At 36.8% G+C, this 21,259-nt stretch overlaps 1 protein-coding gene across 1 annotated transcript in view; it reads left to right on the top strand.

Annotated features, from left to right (window-relative positions):
* The first annotated feature begins 195 nt into the window (after window positions 1-195).
* The window catches only part of LOC123310949 (leucine-rich repeat-containing protein 15-like), a 69,329-nt gene continuing 48,265 nt past the window's right edge, over window positions 196-21,259 (top strand). Inside the window, exon 1 of the mRNA XM_044894675.1 lies at window positions 196-437. The gene's annotated coding sequence lies outside the window, so the exon portion shown is untranslated. The remainder of the gene's footprint in view (window positions 438-21,259) is intronic.

Genomic DNA, 21,259 nt, shown 5'->3' on the forward strand with positions numbered 1-21,259 from the left:
TATCACTGTATGAAGTATGTACAGTTCATCGGGATTCACCCTGTATATAATATATGAAATGCCGTTATTTTGCATCGAAATTTTTGGCGAAACTGCAGCTTATGCGCAAGACCAAATGGCGCAACTTCTGTTCTATCAGGAGGAGCATTTCAAATCTGCGGATACAGCCAGACCTTAGTATCGCGCTCTGCACGATGGAGAAAGGTCATGGCTGAATTTCCCCCAACTGAGCACGTGGCAAAAAATTTCCCGAGAATGTTGGTCGAGAAAGCCCCGCTGACGAAGGACCGGCCTCTGAAAATCTCACGTTATGATCTTGTGAGGTGAAATTGAGACGGAAAAGTGCAGGTCAAGTGGTTGAATTAATGAGATGTGCGTTTGTTCGGGAATGTGGGAAAAAGTTTCAGTGGAGTTTTAAATTGGAAATTATTCACAAGGTTAGTTTTTCCGAGGGTTCCTCGGTTTACTTATGGATTCGGAAGTTTGTTATCGAGTTTGTTCTGTAAGCAGAACTTCTTTATCTGCGGACCAAAGGGAATTCGGGATAATTGGGAAAATGCTCGAAGTTTCTCATGGCTGGAAGCCGAAGAGAGGGGTTGAACTTTTTTATTCATTTTGGAAATGTTAGTAGGCAGTTTATCAGCCATTTTCTTGCGCCTTTATTCCTAAACTCAATAATCGCTGAGTAGGTATGACTAAAACTGAGTAGGTATAACTAAAACAGAAATTGAAGAATTGAAAAAAAAATTTTTTCGTCCAAAAAATTTCAGCACCATTTTATACCATGCCTCGAAAACCAACCACTGTTGGAAAAAATGACCAAGATCTTGATGTGCCAATTATTATGTCTGTATATGTTCTTCTTATAAATGTTTGTTATATTCGAAATATATTAGGTACTTTCATTTCCACATTTGAAGCATCATCATACAAAATCAGCCAGAATAATTTAAAGTGGACTTTTTTAGGAAGGAAATATGTTATATATTTTTGGATAATCAACCAAAAAAAGTTAGAGTTTGTTTCTAGCAGGACCACTCATAAAACAACGTCAAACTCTTGCATTGGAACCACAACCTTTTAAATTGAAAAAAAAGGATAAGAGGTGCTGCGATGTATTATGTAATTTCAATGGAAGCGTTTGTGAAATATGAAATTCGATTATTTGGATTAATGTACTCAACTTTATGAACCACAACATTTGGCTAAGCAGAAGCTATGTATTTTCTACCTGGATAACCAGATCTCAATCCTTTGTATTATTTTCTGTTGTTGGTTTCCAGTGAAAATTATTTTTGGCAGAATGTTTGGTGAAATATTTTAAATACGCGAGAATACTGTGAGTCAGAAATAGGACACAGAATATCTTGGAATTCGATGGAAAATTGGGTGTGTATTGAAGTACAGGGTGGGCAAAATTCGTTGCCTACTGAGGGGATCTCGAGAACCATAGCAGCTAAAAGAAAACAGATGGCACATTCTTGATGTCTTTTTTCATGACTAATCCAAATCTGAAAACGGAATCGGCCTATCATTTTTAGATTTCGAGTTATAAACAAAAATTGCGATTTTGACGATTTCGAAAAGTTCTCATGCCTTTTTTGTTTTTGAAGTAACAGATCTGAAACCTTCTTAAACACTTTCATACGTAGAATCTACTGACAAAAGATTTTTTTCCAATTCAAAAATAACAAATTCAATAAAAATTCGCATTTAAAAAATGAAAGTTCACCTAACGTTTCGAAATGAAAAAATCGAGGAAAAAATATTTTGAGCTCGTCAGTGGATTCTACGTGCAAAAGTGCAATAAAGAAGGTTCAAGTTTCAGACTTGTTACTTCAAAGACAAAAAAGTTATGAGAACTTTACGAAATTGTCAAACTCAAAAACGAAGTATCGTAGGAGGCTGCCGTTTTAACCATTATTTGTTTCTCCGTGAATGAGTTCGGAAACGTGTCATCCGTTTTTTTCTAGCTGCTATAATTCTCGAGATCCGCTCACGAACACCCTTTACATTCTGGATTACCCTACTTGACACTTAGATTTTAGGGTTCTTTAATAACCATTTTTGCACCCAAAAATTTTCTGCTGGGAACATTCCTACTATGTTCTTTTTTCATTTCATTAATCTCAATTTTACATACGAAAGTTTCGATTCAACAAAGGAAAATCCATACCAAGAGTCCTTTCAATGAATTCTTGACTTGAAAATTTATATTTTGAAAGGAATCTCCTATCAGATTATTGGGAGAACCTCGTTAGTTTCTGGGTTATTAACAGTATGACAAATTTAACGGTCTGAGTAATAATACATAAGAGGAAATTTCAATTTCATTTCGGAAATGAAAGGGTGAATGCTCCCACATCTACAGGATTATAAAGGCTTTCGAAATGCTGTATTGGTATTTCAAATTCACCGAACCACATTCATGAAATTTTTCATATAACACGCACTACAAATACATGGCAAAGATCCTTTTCCTCGCACAATTTTCAGTGCCTACGCCCTATTGTCGTTTTCCAGCACAAAGGCTGGATACACAAACGCGTAGTTTTCATTTCGTTTTTCATCGTAGATGCACGGGAATTGTTTCCTGTACAAGCGCAAATGTTTGTTGGTAGTCTGCTTTCAAAGGTTGCATAGTTTGTCTCGAATTAGTGCTGTTTTCAACTTTCCTCCAACAGATTGACACTTTTCATGCTCTCTCTTCTGTACCCGTATCTCATTGCGAAATAATTTTCGTTCGCACGTTATGAATGGATTCCAATCAGCCGCCACCCCTTGGAGCGGAATCAGAACTCGGGAAAGTTTTGATGCTACAAAAAAGCTCCATTCACTCAGAAATAGAATAAATCCTAATAAAACTACACTGGCCAACAATTGGTAGGGATCACCTATAAGTTTCTCTTTATTCATGGCTTTTATTGAGTTGTTTTAGGAAGAACTGGTATATTTTTAGTTTTTTTTTATCATATTCTACGAGGATATATTGAAAAATTCTTAGCCTACTATAGAACCAAACAAAATTTCAATGTCAAAATATTTTATTAGTCAACATATTCTCATTTTAATTGGATACGTTCATTACAGCGAACCTGCAACGTCTCTAGACCTTTAAAAAAAAATGTTTCTTCTTGCTCTGCAAACCAGACCTCCACAGCTTTTATTACCTCCTCCTTGAAAGGAAATTTACGACCTTTTAAACTTTTTTCCAGTTGAGGAAAGAGATGATAGTCAGATGGAGCCAAATCTGATGAATAAGGGGGGTGTTCTATAATTCTATAGTAATTCGAACCCTAAATCACGGATTTTTTTCATGGCACCATGAGATTTGTGTATAGGCGCGTTGTCCTGCAAAAACAAAACACCTTTCTACCGTAGAGTGATCAGTAATGTCGAATAGTAATCTCCAGTTATTGTTCTACCCTTATCAAAAAAATTAATCATGATTACTCCATGACAATCCCAAAAAACTGAAGCAAGAACTTTTCCAGCAGATTTTTGGACACGAACCTTCTTAGGTCTTGGAGAACGAGAGTGTCACTATTCCATCGATTGTTGCTTTGTTTCTGGATCGTATAAATGTATCCAAGTCTCATCCATAGTAACAATTCGGTTTGAGAAGTCTACATCATTTTTATAGAACACAGATCAAACGCGATGCTTCTACCCTTGCACGCTTTTGGTCAACATTCTAACATTTGGGGATCCATTTTGCAGCAATTTTTCTCATGTTCTAATTGACGTGAACCATAAGATGAACGAGATCGTATGAAATATTCAGTGCTTCAGATATCCGTTTTAGTCCAATTCGACGGTCTGATAAAATCATGTCATGTACTGCATCGATGTTTTCGGGGACTGACACAGAAACTGGCCTTCCCGATCATCTTCAATGGAAAATCTACCTCTTTTGAAGCTTGCGTACGAAGGACATTGATCATCAAGGGTATTAAACATATCTTCGTAAATCTGCTTACCTCTTAACCCTTTTAAATACATGTAGGTACTTGATGATGGCTCGATACTCCAATTTTTCGATTTTCACAATTTCGGTGGACATCTGCTTTCTTTTAATTTATTGCGTAACACTGGTTTACTATTTTGACCTCAAACTTCACACTGACACTTCTAATGAGTTATTGTTAATTACTTTGGTCAGGCAATATTTCTTTTATGCATGGAACTGGTCTAGGCTAACTAGATATCAACACCTCCTCGAATTTTACTTTATCAAGCTCTTACCCTCTTAAATCGATTAATAGTAGTAGGCTGCAGATTTTGCATAAAAAGCATCTGGTATTTTCAGAAAAACCTTGAAATTTCCTGTTAGAACGTCAAAAACACAAAAAATTTGTTATACTTAATTCATTAATTCGATATTATCATCATACAATACTATTATTTGGAAGCTGAAACATAGCTGGTCTGTCAAATTCCCTGCGTAAATTTCGTTAATATCCTGTTATGTAAAAATTTTGTTGGTTCTATCTCAGGTTCTCTATAATACAGCTATCTCCCATCAACCCTCTATCTGGAAAGCGAAGAATAATGCACCCATAGCCAAAAACCCTATGTTCTGGATTTATGGATTAATTTTCGACACCCCCAGTGAGAAACCGTTAAAGGGCTCCCCTAAGTGCAGACTGCTGAGAACGAGATTACCAGAATTTATTTCGAGATTTCCATACTACGAGTGGAGTAAATCGCGTTAGTTTAGAAGACGAAATTGAAAGAGGAATCACGAAAAGAATATGCGGTTTTAGCGCCCACATAGGTTGGGCTTGAGGAATAGAAGCAGAGGAGGTTGGCTTGAAGGCGAAACCAGAAAAATGTCCCAGTTGGGAATGACAGTATTCCTTGTTGAATCGCCGTGTTTTTTATAGTAGGAATGGGATAATTTTGTCAGAAAAAATACGTTCGTGATTATTCGAAAAATCTAACCCTTATAGAGGAAGCCGAAGTGAGCTTCTACCCTTATTCATAGTTGAAATGATATAAAATGACAAACATTGTTTAGTGAGCGACAAATTGGATCAAATAATTCAGTAGGAGTCTGAATTAGGCAATTAATTGAAGGCATCCGACATAGAACATTTCAAATAGTTCAATAATTCCTCTTTGAAGAATTCATCTCACCCCCGTAAATATACCAGATTCAGCTAGGAATTCTGAATTATTCATTGTTCAAGCCTAATTTATATCCTAGTGAGTGAAAATTTTTTGCTCCTCTGTTTATGTTTTACAGAAAACTGATCATATGATTTCTGGCCAATTTCAGGCATCTACTTCCTATTTTACGTATAACCGTTTAAGAAAAAAGTGTCCTGCTAGCTCAGTATGTGAGTCGACTAATCTTTGTACAGGGTGGGCAAAATTCTTTGTCTACTGAAGGGATCCCAAGAACTATAAGAGCTAGAAGAAAACGAGTGGCACATTTCCGAGCTCTTTTTAAGAGAAAAAAGATAGGTGAAAACCGTAGCCTCCTATGAGTTATCAGCAGAAAATTTGATTTTAACGATTTCGAAAAAGTTCTCATATTTTTTTTGTCTTTGAAGTTACAGATCTGAAACTTGAATCTTCTGCATCAGGAACTTTTTTACGTAAAATCCAGTGACGATCTCAACATATTTTTTAATTTCGAATCATTAGGTGAATTTGTTATTTTTGAATTGGGAAAAATCTTTTGTTAGTTGATTCCACGGATAAAAGTGCCTAAGAAGGTTCAAGTTTCAGATCTGTAACAAAAAAGTTGTTATGAGAACTTTTCGAAATCGAAGAATAGTAGGAGCCTATGGCTTTCACCATTCCTTGTTTCTCTGCAGAAGAGCTCGGAAATGTGTCATCCGTTTTTTTCTAGCTCTTACAGTTCTCGAGGTCCCCACAGTAGACAACGAATTTTGACTATCCTGTACAATTCGCTGCTCCTATTAAGGTGCTCATTTGCGCATTACAATCAAAGTCGCATAAGATTTCGAGAGTAAGTAGGATCCTTATCAAAAGTCGTCCAGAATGTAGATAAACATCTCGAAGTCTTCCACAAACTATTTCAATCGAAACCAAAACAGCGTTCCAAAGCAGACGTTGCACGATTCGAAGATTATTCAAAGACTTTCTATGGGTAGACACAGTCAGAAACCGATCTTGTGCATGAAAGCTAGATCTTGGGAGTCCACTTTCCCTAGATTTTTGTATTATCACCCCTAAATAAAATTATTCCAAGTAGTTAATTAAAAACCTCAGTAAATGTAAATTAAAACAATTTTTTCAACATAATTTGTAATAGGTATTCAGAATGAACAGCCTCTAGTTTGAAAAAGAAAATTCATATTCTGAGTGATAAAAATTATATGGAAAAAATTGTTTCAATTTAAATTTACCGATATTTACTATTGATTACTTGAAATAATTTCAATTAGGGGTAATAAGGCAATAATCTAGGATTAATATTGGCGAAAATCGGCAATTTTAGGTAATTTCATAAAATTCTCTTATCATTTTGGAAACGGTACCTTTTCGCTGAACTATACTCGTAATGTTGGTGTCATTCGATAGTATTTGGTCTACTCTATCGTGCTTTGACGTTTGATTCACTGTGAGTTTTGGGATACCCTATATTTGGACTCTAATAAGTTTCATGGAGCTCAGTATAACCGACTTAAATCACTCGGTCCAGAAACAAGGAAACATGGGGATAATTGAGCACCTAGTTTCTCCCAAAGATCACATCATGTCTTTTACCCCAATGGAAAAAACTTGGGTAAAATTGTTTTGTTATTCCCCCCTGACAATTATGCGGGACATATACGTCCCAGACCCTTACACACCCTCTTATACAGCGCCAGAATCCCATATTATCATGTCATCCCCCACGAGAGGCATTCGAAGAACGCACATATAAAAAATTCGAGTGGAAATTAAAATCAGTCGCTGCTGCACACGCTCCCCTGGATATTTTCCTATCCTTTCAACTTTTCACCCAGCCAGAACACTAGTTACAACCCGGTCGGTCTCGGATGCGGGACTTTTCACATAATACGCCACGCGTATGATTATCCGGAAAAATAACTGCGTGTGCCGGGAAATTCGCCTTTTGAGTGCCAGGTCACTGCCGTCTTTGCAAGACGGGGAGGATTTTCCGTGCCGGGCCACTCGACGTATTCATCAGGACTTATTTCAAAAGGCCCTGAAAACTGAAAAGGTTATTTCATGAACCTTCCAATTATACCAGCAAGTGGATTAGGCATTCATTAACCTCGTTCGGTTGTGGAAGAAAGGCTACGCCGGCTGGATTCCGTCGGGGAAAATCCGAGGTTTTTCCACGACGTAGACGTGTGCTTATGGGGCGAAATATACGTTATTTCTGGCTGCTACGAAGGGGGAGAATTCCGAGGGGATGCAAGTTCTCTGACCACGTATAACTCGGGAATTTTTATCGGAAATTGTTTCGGTAAGGGCTTAGGGGCAATTTCGTACCTGTTGGCGAAGGATGTTAGAGATGCCCGAAAGGGTAAATAGATTTTAACTTAATATTTTAAAAGGAATTTCATGGTATGAAGGAGCTCGGAGCTCATTTAGTAGGAGATAATATTGTATCAAGAAATCTATAATATTATTTTTTATCTTATCTTGGGAAGTACTTATCTATCGAAAAATAATAATAATTATTCAAAAAAAAAAGACAAAAGACTGACATAGCTTTGCCTCTCTTTGACTTGTACTAAGTGTTAACTAAGCTCTGGAGGACCCATTCTTGTATGAGCTTATTATATAAGTATATATTCTTTTGATACAGAGCATTACAATCTTTGACAGCAAACAATAATTATAGCATGTGTATGAAATACAGTTTTAGCAGAGGTTAGCGTTAACGGGGTACAATACAAATTGGTGTATGGTACAAGAGCTTAGGGAAAAACCTCAGTAAGAAAACCCTTTCTACCCGTGAGTAGGTATAGTGGATTGTAATTGTTCACGAAATAAGCTGAAATATTCCATATTCAAAGGCATCTCGCACTGCAAAAAATGATCCTTCCTTAAACAGAAAGGAAAATCCAGAAAGTCTTCTCTAAGATACCAGAATTTTTTATCTGAAATAGAGAGAAAACAAAAGCAGAAAGAGGTAAAATAATAAAATTAGATTCAATATGTCAGATTGACCTAAAATTGACAACCCAATTCAGAAAAGATTTGGAAACTGCATGTATAGCTCTAAAACCATCCTGAAATTTAAAAATCGGACAATGATTAACCAGATGATTTGAAGTTTCTTCTGGTTCCCCGCATTCATAAATGGAATGTTCTTACTGTTACTGGGCATTCTACTCAAACTTCACCGTTCACCCTGTATGCCCTGTGGTCATTTGAAAACGAAACTAGAGCCATTTATGGTCGAATTGACCACATTAGTTGAAAACGCAGAGACAGATCAATTATCTTTGGTGGGGGCACTTTTTGACGTATAATTCATTAGTGAAATAGCCACCCTTGTATAGGGCCGCTCTCACCCTCAAATTTTGAATAGGGAAGGTAAGTTGTGTAATATCTCATATCAAAGCTTATGACGTCAGCTTTCTATTTTTGTACTTTTTTCGGAAATCGGATTGAATTCGACTAATTAATGGATGTTCATAATATTACATGAGAATATGTGAATTTTTAATAGGAAGGATTGGCCATGTGATACATCATTTGAGAGGTCGACACTTCAACTTTTCATAATTTGCAGCTTTTTGTATAATTGAATCGAATTTTAATAATTAATGGTTGTTCATCATATATGAATATTTCCCTAATCGTGATCTTGCATGAATCTTTCCTCAAAGATGACATATTTTTCTATTTTGTTTATTATTTCGTTTTTTGACTTACTTGAATCAACAAACATGTGTTTGCGGAAAAGTTAAAAAGTACTTAAATCAGGAAAATCAAAAGGAAGTTCAGTTTGAAACAGATACCATTAATTTCATTGAACTATTTTTTACATTGAAAAGCTGAAGTAATGAGCTTACAAATCATTTATCACATGACTGATTTTTCCCTATTGAAAATGCAAGATGCCCAACACGCTTAGGGGGTGGCTATTTCACTTCTAAAAGACGATTTCTAAGAACCCATAGTTTCAAAATGAAAAACTAATTACAATTATAAGAAAATATCCAGGTCTTACCACGAATAAGAAAATATCATGTAATATTATGTACAGGGTGGCAAAATTTGTTTTCTACTGCAGGGATCTCGAGAACTGTGAGAGCTAGAAGAAAACGGATGATACATTTTCTAGCTCTCTTTCAGGGAAACAAAGAATGGTGAAAACTGTAGCCTCCTACGATCCTTAGTTTTTGAGTTATTAGCAAAAAATAAGATTTTGACGATTTAGAAAAATTCTCATAACTTTTTTGTCTTTGAAATTGCAGATCTGAAACTTAAACCTTCTACATTCACTCTTTTACGTATAATCCACTGACGAGCTCAAAATATTTTTTTATTTTGCATCATTACGAGAAATTTCGTTTTTTTGTATCTAATTTGTTATTTTTGAATTGAAAAAAATCTAATGTCAGTACATTCTATGTATAAAAGTGCCTTAGAAGGTTCAAGTTTCAGATCCGTTAATTCAAAGATAAAAAAGTTATGAGAAATTCTCGATATGGTCAAAATCTCAATTTTTGCTAATAACTCAAAAACTAAGAATCGTAGGAGGCTACGGTTTTCACCATTCTCTGTTTCTCTGAAAAAAATTTAAGAAATGTCTCCTTTTTTTTAGCTCTTGAAGTTCTCGAGATCCCCTCAGTTGACAACGAAGTTTGCCCACCCTTTACATATATAAATTGAAGTACAAAAACAGAAAGCTGACGTCATATCCTTTCATTCATTCATTCATTCATTCATTCATTCATTCATTTTGCTATATCCCGTTGCCGGGAATGAATCTAAAAAAGACGAAAAAAGGGAAAAAAGAAAAAGGAAAAAAAAAATGAATAAAAAGGAGGTGCGAACAGACTTATCATTTTTCAGGGCTAATTGCGACTGTGTGCTCTCTGTGACTGTAGAGACCCAACCGTGACCTACATATCCTACCACACTCCGGGCATGGATAGTCACCAACCAGATCTGGCCGCCGCTGTATCCTTCTCAAGTCTCCATTATAACTGTGTACCAAAGACCTCCACTGTGACCTGTCTAACGCTAGTTGTTCCCAGTTATGATTGGCATTAACTGATTTTAGGGATTGATGTAGTGTATCCTTAAACCGCTTATACTGGCCTCCTGGTTTCCGGGCTCCCTCAGTGAATTCGCCATATAGAGCTATTTTGGGGAGTCTTGTGTCTTGCATCCTCAGAATGTGGCCGCTCCATCTGAGTCGGGCCTTCGTTACTTGAGTCTCAATTGTTGTACAACTCGCGAGCTGCAAGACTTCTGCATTCGAGACTTTGTGGAACCATCTGATGTGCATTATCCTTTCATATGAGGTATCACACGACCTAACTTCACTATTCAAAATTTGGGGGTGGGAGCCGCCCCGTTCAGGGGGTGACTATTTCACAAATCAGTTATACGTCAAGTAGTGTCCCCCTACAAACAAAATTCGACCTTTCTCGGCGTTTTAAACGAATGTGGCCAATTCGTCTGTAAACGATTCTGTTTCGTTTTCAAAGGCCAGCCTGTATTTTCAATTGAGAACGAAGCTAAACACTACGATCAAGCCTAGCATCTATCAAATTTCCATAGCCTACTCGACGACGAATTCCGATGAAGGATCGATTCGAATTAAGCTATCGGAACACGCCAAATCTCATGACGCCCCCGAATAAACCAACCGAACATGAAAGGTCAATCTGCGAGCGGAACAACCGAAACGTGCGAATGAATCCTGGCGGCACAGAACTTCGACAATGCCTCCGCCCCGGCCCTCACGCTCTCTGTGACATGTACGAAAAATTAATCGGATTCGAAGCCGACATTTCTCCGTTTTACCGCGGACGGCAGAGAGGAGCGCTGAAAAATTGCAGTCGTTGATCTCCGGGCTAAGCTTCCGGACGCTTTTATCTTCCCGGTGCCAATTATGGCTGCCGGATAGATAATGGACGAAATAAATGTTTCAATAAATAATCAGATGAAATTGTGGGTCGTAAGCCCCCGTTTCCGGAGCGATGGCGAACGTGCAAACGGCTACGATCACTTTACCGGTTTTAATTACTCCAATAACGTGTGTGGTGCAGGTTATGTTTGAGTTTCCCTGCTCTGCTGCTGCCTGGTTGGATGGATATTGACGTTTCGATTCGTTTTACGTCTGAATTTGGGGTTGTTTATCCGGGGTATCTTAATGCCAAACGAATTTCTTGAAGAGATTAGGAAGGGTATTTTCCAGTATCGATAAATGAGAAGTTACCACCGAGGAAACCACTACTATTACTATCTACCAATATCTACAATATTTCTGCTACGTTTCCTTGAACAGAGAATCCTTTGCCACCAGTTGGCGCCCTGAATATACTGCCTGAGTCTTTAACAGTAGATTCTTGAAGTCAAAAGAAACACTTTTTTCCTATAACATTTTTTCCGATTCGGCTCAGATGCAAAGATATAGCCATTTTGAGTTTTCAAAAAGAGCTGTGCCACTGTTTCCATTTCCTGGAAAAATATTATGACTGAATAACTAGCCAAATCTGTGGCACTACACATCAGTGGATCTCAAAAAGAGTTGCATTCGGTCCAAGTATCGAATTTTTTTAATATCACAGCATTGTACGAAAAAATATGAAGAATACTTTAATTTTACAGAACGTTCAGATATGCATTAGATAGCGTCCAACTTAGTTTGAAGAGTTGCGTTCTTTGAATTTTTGGTTTTATGGTACAAAAATGGCTCATTATACGAGAAATTATGAAGAATACTTTTATTTTACAAAATGTTCAAATATTCATTAGATTGCACCCAACTTAGTTCAAAGATTTGGGTTCTTTGAGGTTTTGGAATTTCATCGTACGTAATGGTCATTATGAGAAAACTGGAAGACGTGGGTGATATCTTGTGTTCGAAAAAGATTCATCTAATAAATGAAAAACTATCTTTCGAAATCCATTCCATTCGATGAAACCGTTTTTGAGATAGAACTAAAAATAGGTAAAATTTTTTTATGGTTCTTAACAGTCTGTATCTTTTAAACCGAGCCGAATCGGAAAGAATGCCGAAAGAAACTAGTGTTTTTTTTTCCGACCTCAAGAATCTACTGTTAAGATATTTGTACGAGTCAGAACCTCATTCAGTGAAAGGTCTGCTTATGATGAAGAGACTTTTTGAAATTGAACAGCACAGGGATTTGCAGACTCTATATATGAGAATCTGGCAGCAGCTGACCACATTTCTTTTAGCTGATTGATTCATAGACCGAGATAATATACTGTTTCTCAAAAGTTAAGGATGTTCAGAAATTTTTAGACCGTTTGAGAAATTGCCGATACTTCACGTCCACATGGTCAATTGCAGACCAATTCTAATGCAAACTGTGTATCGATGAATCAGGAATTTTCTACTAGCCTTCCTGAGTTTACCCCACCTTTCACCCTGAGGCAACGAAGTGTTCGACTGACTTGGTGTAGAAAACGGCTGAGCTAGGTATGCATGATGGCAGTGCAAGGGTGAGAAGCCTAGATCCTCAATTTTTTGTGGAAAGGTATATGCACCACACTGTTGTAATTTAATAAGAGGGGCTATTGCTTATGTAAGTCACCTTTGGTATTCATCAAAGGCAAATTTTCCAGGAGGTGTTGGAACCACACATTCTGTCCCATTTTTGGACGCTGTCAAACCCCATTTTCCAAAAAGATGATGCACGATCACATGTAGCTTATTTTGAATACAATTTTAAGTAAATTTCTTGCATTGTCCTCCTAGATCTCCCACACGCCTGGCTCGTGGTGCATGTTTCCTAAGATGAGATACCTCAAGTGGAAACCAATTATTTTATTAGGATTATTATGCCATAATATGTTTCTGAATGCAAAGGTCATCATAGAGATCCAACGCACTATTCTTACTTCTTTTTTTTCCTCAAATATTGATCATTTGCTCACCTATCTACTTTGAGGAATCTATTTACTTGCAATTTGGAGAAAATCGTTCATGAAGATCAAAAAGGGGCATTCCTTGTTGACAACTGTCAACAGTATTTAGACATTTAGGAGGTACTTGGCAACCAAAAATTTTAAGACGCTATGAATATTCATCACCTTTATTATTCAATAAGAAGGAGTTATCTAAAACCACAGAGAAAGAAGCAGTTGAAAGAGAATTAGAACTAAACAAATGCACAAATAGAAACTAATTTGATATCCCTTTGTTGGGGATTATTGAACTTGTAGGTACTTTTATCTCGTCAGGCTGCAGTTCTCAGATACTCTTTTTGGTGTAGAATTCAGTCTCAATGATGATGTTTCGAACTGTTTCTTGGTGACCTTCTATGATTATCAAAATCGGCGTAATCATGTGTGGAAAGTTGTGATGATATCATACGGAGAACTCTATCAGCGAGCAGACAAGAAATATATAACAAGCTGCATGTTTACGCGAAGAATCTATGTAAGAAGGATAGGTCCATTAATCCAGTTTGCCTTCTTGTATATAGCAGCCATTGGCCAAGTCCCTAGTTCTTGGTTCTCAGGAAAGAACTGCATAAAAAAGCAACATCAGGCAAAGATGATTGGTGGAATATTCTGGAAACAGGTTATGGGATAGTTTCGAACATTTTTTCTGCTGAATAGCTGATAGTACAGGATGTGTTGGGTATGATTTAGGTAAGGTAAGGTATTGGTCGGCTCTCACTGAACAGCTCTGAGGTCGACTGAGTAGAAATCGTACTGATCCAAAGAAGATATTCCAGGAAGCTTGTATGTAGTGAGTTAAACTTCAAGAACGAAGAATGTAGATCATTTCTTCTGTTCGAATTCTCAAATCTACAGGAACGACTGTTTTCTCGCATTTTGAAGCTGGAAAATTTATATTTTTGGTTGACCCATCCTAGGTATAATCGGATAAGTCAATCGAAAAGCTTACGATCCTCGACGTCTTTCTGTCGTTCTTATGTCTTGAGCAGATAATGCTGCTTGAATAAATAGTTACTTCCCCCACTTGAGTGGTTTCGCATTAATTTTCTTCGTCGCTTCCAATCCAACTGAGCTACTTTCTCTGTTCGATTTTCGCAACCCACAAGCCTCGTGCATTTCGTGAGTGTCATAAATAATTTCTCCATCTATCCACGTCCTCGAAATTTTCCAGTTTCCAACCACTTCCACGCATAATCTAAAATTAATGAAAAACATTTTTATCGAGACCGCCGCGTTTATTTGCATTTTGAAGCACATTTCGCGAAGTTATGAGTATGCTTCACCTGAAAGTAATGCAATAATTCTGTCCGATAGGAGGTAGAGTAACTTTATAACGAACTGAAAAGGGAATGAATCATTTTCTGACATGAAACATGTGCTGAAACGTTCTCGTTGCTTTCAGAAATTCAGTGCGTATTTTATGGAAGTTGGATGATGTATATCCATGGTATGATTTTCGTCTTTCTTCAGGTCACATAGGATAAAATGCTCTCTATTCTTTTGTTTTTTTTTTTTTCATGAGTGTTCTGAAATATGACACAACATCAGTTATCAACATAATTCTCACAGAAAAACGCCATACCCAGTAAGTTTAATCAAGCTTTCTGAAGTAGATCAAACCATCAATATACAGATTCGATGCAGTAGCTGTCACCTTTTTTCTAATAAAAAATCAATGAGAATCTGAATTGGACTCAGGAATTCTGCGGGGACAACCTGAAGACTTTCTTTAAGCCGCATTCATGACTCCAAATTCCGAGAGTAAAAGAAAATTTTTCAGTTGGAAAGGACTGTTTAGTTCCGCAAAGAATTCCGAGGGAGACTTGATAAAAAGCCCCTTCATCACGAAGAGCTAAATTAGTCCACTGAACGTGAACTTTGAACAACTTCGAAGTCTTTAATCCAATAGTAGCGAGGTTGGGATTCGGTGTTGAGGGTCTGATTTTCCTGAACTGTTTTTATGTGTTGATTTTCCAAAGTGACAGGTATAGTATACCCATCATTTTTTCTACAACTTCAACAGAAAATCCTTCTTCATTTTTGACTGCTCCAGATTTGTTGGTAATGAAGTAAATAACCAGTGTCATGGGTTAAGGTTGTCATATACATATCTCCTATCAAAGAATTAATCTTTGATTTTATATGTTTCATATCGAAGCAGTGGAAATTGAAGCCAGCTTTGTCACAAATCGATTATGGTTTATGTTCCTATAGTAGTAATCCATTAAAAATGGAAATTACATCACCTGAAAGATTCCTATTTCTGATGAAGAACCTATTAGTACACTTTTTCGATCGTGTTGACATATGTATGGATAAGTTTGTGAGAAATACCTTTTAAATTTCCGAGAATTTTACAGTTTGTAATATCGTGGGGAGAAAAATGAGTAATTTGTTTATTTGAGTGTGGTACATACCTTACACAAAACCAAGTCTGAAAAATCGGTTGCTCTGATGATAAATTACACAGCTTAAGCTATAAGCTTAACGAAGCATTCAAGTGTTCGTACGTTAAACTGAATACACTGGAAATCATTTATGTATATACTTATGTAGGTCAACTATATGAATTTCCATCGGTGAACTCATTCTCATTTCCTGAAATGATTGATTTTTCATATTCAAAGTCTTGATGCTTTCATATTGGTATATTTCATGGAAGAATGAAAGCAAAGAAAGAATTCAGCCAGGAATTGTTGTCCTCGATACAATAGAACCATGAATTCGTGAGCAATAAAATATTTATCGAAATTCCTGCCAGTCAACAAGCCAATTCAATATCTTTGTCCCAGAGGCGATTATTCGAAGTATGAATTGAATCAGAATGAAGATAAACAAGGCTGTGTCCAATAATTCGAATAATAGGCCCACTTCCATACCTCTGGACTGATGAAAATGGCATTAAGCAAAGCACACAGCATCATAACGTGATGTGGAATCTGGAGCTCTGAGTACCTCATTCCATGGGTCCTCTCTGAAAAAGTAAACTGACGCATGGAGCACCAAGAACTTCTCAGGAAAATAAAATTATCCAAAAACTTTTGAATGGATCATCAGGTGGAGTTCCACACAGTAGTCCTACTTCTGGCCACGAGAAATTGTCAAAAAAAAAGCAAAAATGATGAATTTTTCAGTATGTTATACGGCTAGCTGCGTTAAAATATGCCACTCACCATTTTCCTTTTTTTAAATATTGGCGATAACTTTTTTTTATACTTGGAACAATTATTTTTGCATTTTGTTATTTATTCAGAAAACTTTCACCCTTTTTTGAATTGTTGGTTATATTTCATTTTAGTGGTAACTTTCACATATGCATACACATCTTTTTTTCATGTTAAGAGAAGCTTGGACTCACAGTGCTCAGGTGTCTTAGGTGTTTTCACGAGTACCAAGGACAACGCTTTGCTCATGTCAGCATGCACCACAAATTAATTATTTGTAATTATTCATTGCTGCTTTTGAAAAGCACCTTGCTTGTTCAACGGCTTTGCTCAGATGAAGAATATTGGAATTTTTCATTGAATATTGCCCGCTTTATTATTATCAACAAAATTTCTTAAGACAGTCACTCCGAAGTTGCAAAATAGATGATTTTCTCGATAACATCACGCAACCATAATCTTTTTGAAGGTTCCTACTCTGAAAGCGAATAATTCATATTTCACCTGGTGAAATTTCACGAAATTTGACCTAATTACACTCAAGGAATTTTCTTACCTGTCCGTGTGAATAATAATGTTCACTCAAAGAAGATAAGTCATGAACTGTCCAATGAAATATGCATGAAGCTTCCGTTCGCCAATCTACTTGCTCCAGCGTGAAGTATGACGCTGATATTACTCGAGAAAAATATTTCATAACCCTGGGAAAACCGAGGAACTGTCTGGAAAACAGTAATTTTGAAGTTGAATCACCTGAAGACACCGAACTCATCATTTTTCTTCCGTTGTATATGGCTTGCAATTTTTATAACATTTGGTGATAGCCCGAGAAAGATGCATGAACTCACGGTGCACACGAAAGCGAGTATAAACTTGGGATATATAATTCTCATTTCCTTATACTTGTCGTAAAACGGAAGTGCACAGTGAACTGCCATATTCGGAGTTAGCTGTTTGAACAACACCATGCTTCAATTATTATTATTATTCCCTCATTTATGTCGTCTCGGGAAATTTTCGATCAGGATGTAAAACGAAAATATATTGCCATCAAGGATACTACAGTTATGAAATATGAAATGGTGCCTGGGTCTCATATTTTCCTCATTCAATATATTTTCATTTTAGAAGCTGTTCAATCGCTCTCTTACATCTCTTCATCGAAATGAATTCTAGGTCGGGATGTTGATACATGTACAGGGCCATGGAAAACTTTTAAGATCAAATCAAAACCGTATCGCTTCAACCCTTACCGTGGGTTTCATAAAACTCATTGCCCAATCAACGGCATGACACTCACTCGATTTCCAAAAATAAATCACTGAGACTTTTGCATTTCTGAATTTTTTGAAGGAGAATCAATTGAGAATCATTCACTGAACGTATGTAAATCATAATTTGATGCGAAAATGATATTCTGAATGCTCATGACTGAATAACAGATTGAAAATAAATTGTCGTTCATTCGTCAATTAAGCGTTGATACCCCGATCAATCTTTATGAAACTGAGGGTAGTGTTACATCAATAAATCCACTAATATTTTGAATAGGGTAAGTGATACCTCATTTGAAAGGCTTTTCTATTCTGAGCATTTTTGGGCTCTCTATAAGCTTTTTTATCAATTCAATAAAGTTCGACAGACTTGTTTTGACATCTCAAGTTAGAATAGAATCATAATTCTTTTGTATCAAAGATAAAATAATGAGCCGTCATAAAATTGGCTGGCTTGTTTAAATTGCCGCATTCCAAGTTGAAAAACGAACGGCAGTTTTAACTTTTCAATATCATTCGAGCACTGGGTTATATTTCCCCAATTGAATTGCCACTCTGGATTGGTAGACGGTATAACGAAATTCCAAGACCCTCCACTAGCCTACTCTTCCCCGAAAATCTTTATTCACCCTGCGAAATTAATATAAATCACCCTTGAATACCACTCCAAAACAAACCTCTCAGTATTCTTCTCCACGAACTATAAATCAGTTGAAGTTTACAAATTAGTTTAACACTTTCCGCCGGTTAATTTTTATCGGGATAGATGCCTCCCCCATTAAGAAAATTGTGTTTTCCACCGAATGGAAACATCCTATCTGGGAAATTTATGTCAACTTCGATCGACGGATATACGTCACCATAAGGGAGGGACTCCCGCGATGAATTTGAGGGCTATACACTTAGATAAATTGTGAGATGTGAACTGGGACGTACTACACTCAGGTTTTATGGACGCCGAGATGGATTTTCAATCATTCTGTTGGCATTTTAGGACAGTGTTCTATAGAATGGAGACAGTTCGTAATGTGCCAACCAATTATTCAACGCTTTTGTTCAATAGTGCGTAAGGAAGTACAAGCATGATAATGAAATGCCGCTATCTGCTCGAAGAACTGAATTTATCCCAGTTGCTCGTTTATAATCCTTTCATCTAACGAGTATCTTAGGTTTGACCACAATAACACATTTTTTTCCAGCCAGCTATTCTTCAAAGGAGAAAATAGCAAACCTACCCTGCTAACTTCGAGTTGAAGACAAGGTTGTTTTCTGGGGTGTTAGCAACAACCAGTGAAAATCAAAATCAGAGTTCACAAATTTAATTCGTTGACTAACAATAAAAAACACCAGACACTATTATAAAACCAGTCAAGTGGAAAGCGCAATACAATGAGTGGAACAGAAACAGTCTACTTCACAAAACTAAAGAGGTTTTCTTCGAAATGAAATAAGAATACCAATGCGAATGTGGTGAATTCACGCCAGCCAGAAATCGTACTTCCAGCGAAGAGAAACCCAAAAGTATAAGGAAAAAGGGTGCACAATTGTTCACCACTCTGGTTTCTGCTTCCAACGGGTTTGCACGCCAGCCAAAAAATCGTACTCCCAGAAGTGGTAAAACTAGGGTCAAAACTGAGGTTCCCAAGTAGATGTACGGAGCTAGGCACTATACAGAATTCAGAACTAATTAAATGAATATCAAAATTTGAATCGCTACCGAATGAGGAACCATTTCCAATTACAGACTCGAATACTCAGCACAGAATTGATCAGAATCTTTGAAATTTGTAATATTTTACAGGATGAGTCTTTGACTCGTACAAATATTTCTACAAGAGATTCTTGAGGTTGAAGTAAACACTTTTTTTACTATAACATTTTTTCCGATTCGGACCTGATGAAAAGATAAAGCCTTTGTAAATTTCTATAATGATCTATGTCACCCCTGGAAAACCAAATTATAATAACTAACTGAATCTGTAACACTACACATCTGTGGACCGGTTGCATCGGTCAAAGTGCCCAATTTTTCGAATTTCACAGATATTTTTTAATTTTGACATTTTGAACATCAAATTACTCTGAAACTGTGCATTATAATGCGGTTAAATATGAAGAATACTCCTATTTTAAAAAACGTTCAAATATTCATCAGATAGCATCCAACATAGTTTCAAGAGTTGGGTTCTTTGAATTTTTGGTATTTTCATGGTACGTACTGGTCATAATGAGAAAACAGGAAAACGTGGGTCATATATTGTGTTGGAAAAAGATTCATCAAGTGAATGAAATACTATATTCCGAAAATCATTTTGTTCGATAGAACCGTTCATGCGACAGAACTTGTTTATTCCACAGCCTGTATCTTTCAAACCAAGCCGATTCGGATAATATGGTAAAGAAAAAATGTGTTTCTTTTGACTTCAAGAATCTACTGTTGAAATATTTGTACGAGTCGAAGACACCCTGTACATCAGAATTCGAAAAATATTCAATCATACGAAAAAATCCATTTTTGTGGCTATTTCTCTGAACGACAAACAAGCCTCCATTGAGCCACCTTCAAAATTCGCTAAGCTGTTGAAAATCTTATAATCCCAATCAATGCAGATCTTCACAACGTATCGTGCGAGGATCAATTGTAGCTAGAAAACACAACGTTTCTAGTGTTTTTTGTGAGAACAGACGATAACCCAAGAACCACTCGGTAGATGTGATTGAAAAACTGCTCGTTCCTTATCCTGGTTTGAACAAAAATATTCCTAGAAATTCTTTCGAATAGATTCATTAACACAAGGTTTTCTGTTGTGTACCAACCTGTCACTTACTCACTTACAATCAAGAAAGAACCAACAATATAGGAAATTGAACGAATTATAATACTACATATATTGTAAAAAACAATAAAGCAAGAACAATTTCACCCCTACTCTTATAAGAAGGTTATAGCGCTGCAGCTGCAAGATGTGGCTCTTGGATAATGAGGCTCTTGGAAATAGAATCTAAACACAATTTTATCACCAGATGAAGCAAAATCCACAAGAGATGAAAAGAATAAATTTCATAATGTTTCTTAAATTTTTGAAAGGAACTCGTCTATGGAATGCTTATTGAGTCATCCTTTTTGCTCTCACAAATTTCGGGGGAAGATTTCCTATTGACAGTGATTCGAATCCAGATCGTATTCGATATTTCCACAGGCATACAACCTGAATGGAAGTTCGACGTGATTTTTTTACATCAAAATTCGCGCCTATCGAAAAATATTCGTGCGAGAACACCCCATTCGACATATATTGCAAAATCTTGGGGTTCTTTGTACTCGACTTACCTCCGAAAGTCGATCCCTTCCTCAATGCAATATTTTATGTGTCACGGACAGCAGCTTCCCATTCCGTATTATATCTTCTTTTACTGCTGAATGACACGGCCTCTCGGCATAAACTCGTGGCATAATTTGCTAGAAATATTCGAGAGGTGACGCTGTCATTTCGATTCGATTTGAAGGCAGCCTAGGGTTCATTCTCACCTACATGAATACTCGGCGAGACGAAGTGAACTACGCTCCTTCATAATAGACACACGTTCTGAAGGTGCGAGCAGGGGAAACAGCCGAGGGTGAGATTCGCCAGAGATGGCTGGTATTCACCATTACTTCAAATATTGGGACGTATTGTTACGGCTGATGTCGGAAGTGAGATTTCGCCTGAATTT

This window comes from Coccinella septempunctata, chromosome 4, assembly GCF_907165205.1.
Source record: "Coccinella septempunctata chromosome 4, icCocSept1.1, whole genome shotgun sequence".
NCBI classification, from domain to species: Eukaryota; Metazoa; Arthropoda; class Insecta; order Coleoptera; family Coccinellidae; genus Coccinella; species Coccinella septempunctata.